A 2,949-nucleotide genomic window follows, 5' to 3' on the forward strand; every position below is an offset into this window, starting at 1 on the left:
TCCCCGCTGCACACTGGCACTTTATTTCTCACGGTAACAAAAAAGAAAATAAATAATTTAATAAATGGGGCCGAGCGGCCGCTAGATGGGGCCGTTTGAAATGAGCGAGGAACAACGGGCAGTCAATTAGAGAGGTTCACGAGGTTCACGCACTGCTGTGATTAACGACTTTACTTATTTATCTGGAATTAGGAAGTCGTTTCCCTGAGTTTGGTCACTAAGTCATTGGTTGCCGGTGGAGAAAAGACTAAAGCACATTAGCCTACTACAAAAAGGGGGAGTAAAACTGTATGAAACAGAGAAGGCTGTAGCCGATTAACAATAACTGAAGAAATAATGATCATTCACCCTCAGAATGATCAGAGGGTGACAGATCATCAATCTAAATCCAAATCCACGCAATGGCCCTGCACGATTAAAGCTTTCAAAGCCTTCTTTACACTGCCAAGAATAAAACTTGAATATGGTAGTTAACTTAAATATATTACATCTAAAAATAGACCCACTGGAATCCACTTACAAGGCAGCCTACTCTTTGAGGTACTACAAGTCTAGAGGCCGAGCCTACTTCAAGTTTGCTGATTTTCTGCAAGGCTTCTTTATACCGCTGCTCTACTGGGTTTAATGTGGAGATGGTGTCCTTCTTGCTTCGCTACATTTATCTGACGGCAGCAGCTACAGGTTACTTTTCAGATAAAGATAAAGAAAGCGTTAACATGCCAGCGGCTCTCTGAAGCTGTACTTGTCATTAGAATGCATCCTCTGAAGACCAATGTCTTTACAAAATGTCATGTTAAACCATCCGTTGTTGAGTCAGAAATTTGAGAAAAATAATATGACGCAGTGAAACCACCCAATAGTAATAAGATAACAGTAGAAGGAAGTCACCCATGGCCAGCTATAACATTATAAAGCAAGTAGGAAGAATCAGCAACAATTATCCAACATCATGATATAAATGATAACTTTGACAGAGACCAGTTTACCTGCATACCTGTAGTGGCTATTTTGCTCTTACTTTAGCTACATGTTGCTTACTAAGGTAACATTATGAATGCATCAGAATCAGAATCAGAATCAGAACCGTTTATTGCCATGTATGTTGAACATACAAGGAATTTGGCGTGACGGGAGGTGCAAACATTTAACAATCAACAACAATCAGTGCAAGTAGAAACATATTAAAATTTACAAGAGATATGAAATATGAAATAAAGTAAGATATAAAATAAATGAAATATAAAATAAAGATGAAATATAAAATAAAGTGAAATCTAAAATGAAGTGCACAAACGAACAGATAACAGGACTATAAACAACGAACAGACGACAGGACTATAAACAAGTGAGATGTAAGTGTAGTGTAAAGTGTCGAGTGTAATAGAAGGGATGCAGGGGAGTGACCGGTGGGAATTTGTCCTGGGGTGACAGAGTCAGTGGGGGACCCGGGCTCTGTTAATGAGCCCGACTGCGGACGGGAAGAAGCTGTTCGTGTGGCGTGAGGTCTTGGTCCTGATGGACCTCAGCCTCCTACCAGATGGAAGTGGCACAAACAGTTTTTGTCCAGGGTGAGAGGGGTCGGCTACAATCTTCCTTGCTCGCTTCAGGGACCTTGAAGCGAACAAGTCCTGGAGGGACGGCAGATTGCAGCCAATCACCCTCTCGGCAGAGCGAATGATGCGCTGCAGCCTACCCTTGTCCTTGGCAGTGGCTGCAGCGTACCAGACTGTGATGAAGGAGCAGAGGATGGACTCAATGATGGATGTGTAGAAATGCCCCATCATTGTCTTTGGCAGGTTGAGTTTCTTCAGCTGCCTCAGGAAGTACATCATCTGCTGAGCCTTTTTAGTGATGGAGCTGGTGTTCAGCTCCCACTTGAGGTCCCAGCCCAGGAAGCGGAAGGACTCCACCGCGTCGACGGGAGAGTCACACAGGGTGATAGGGACATGTGGGGCTGCAATCTTCCGGAAATCCACAACCATCTCCACTGTCTTTCGAGCGTTGAGCTCCAAGTTGTTCAGACCGCACCAGGTCACCAGATGGTCAGTCTCCCACCTGTAGGCGGACTCATCCCCACCAGAGATGAGTCCAATGAGGGTGGTGTCATCCGCGAACTTCAGGAGCTTGACGGACTGGCATGACTTCTACTTGTAATGTAGTGGGGTATATTTTTAGGCCTACTGCTTCCATCACTGGGTGAAGGTCAACTGCTAAACTCCCCAAATAAATGAAAAGTACTGAGGACATGACCTCGGTCTACAGGCCTGCATGAAAATATCGAGAAACACAGACAACCTGCAGCATAACGTATTAAGTTCCCTGCAAAGAAACAAGCCCATAGATACTATAAGAATCAAATATAAGAAGAGGGCTTCAAGTCTTCAAAACTAGCCACTATCATAGTAGTAGTGTAGATTTCAAAAACAATAAACCACCATTTTACCATAACAGTCACTAAACATTCTATATTTACTGTAAATTGTATAGAAAGTAGCATATACAGTATAATGTGATATGACAACACTGGCCTATAGTGAAAAACTACTGAAGGAATACCATATACAAAGTAACAGAAAATACAATTAAACACCACATACATGGTAGTCTGTCCCAGAGGAATATTTTTAGAGTACTGCAGTAATCCCCCCCTCCCCCCCTCCCCCAAAATATATTTTTTTACTTATTTTTCTCTAAATAGCTTTTTCAAAACAGCGGGATGGCAGCAAGCTCCAAAAAAAAACGGCCCCCTCACTCCTGCCTGTGTCAGGTTGAAAAAAGGAAATCATTAATATGGCATTAGAAGCTGGCTGTGAACTCATAACTGCCCTGGGCACCCATCAGCATACATGCAGCACTGTTCTCTGCTGCTACACCTTCCCCCAGGTTCAAATGTCATCCTTCACTGTCATTACATTTTCTGCTCCCATTAACTATTGATTATCTCCACTT

The sequence above is a fragment of the Anarrhichthys ocellatus genome, unplaced genomic scaffold (genome assembly GCF_004355925.1).
Source record: "Anarrhichthys ocellatus isolate YVR2014 unplaced genomic scaffold, GSC_Weel_1.0 scaffold3, whole genome shotgun sequence".
NCBI lineage: Eukaryota > Metazoa > Chordata > Actinopteri > Perciformes > Anarhichadidae > Anarrhichthys > Anarrhichthys ocellatus.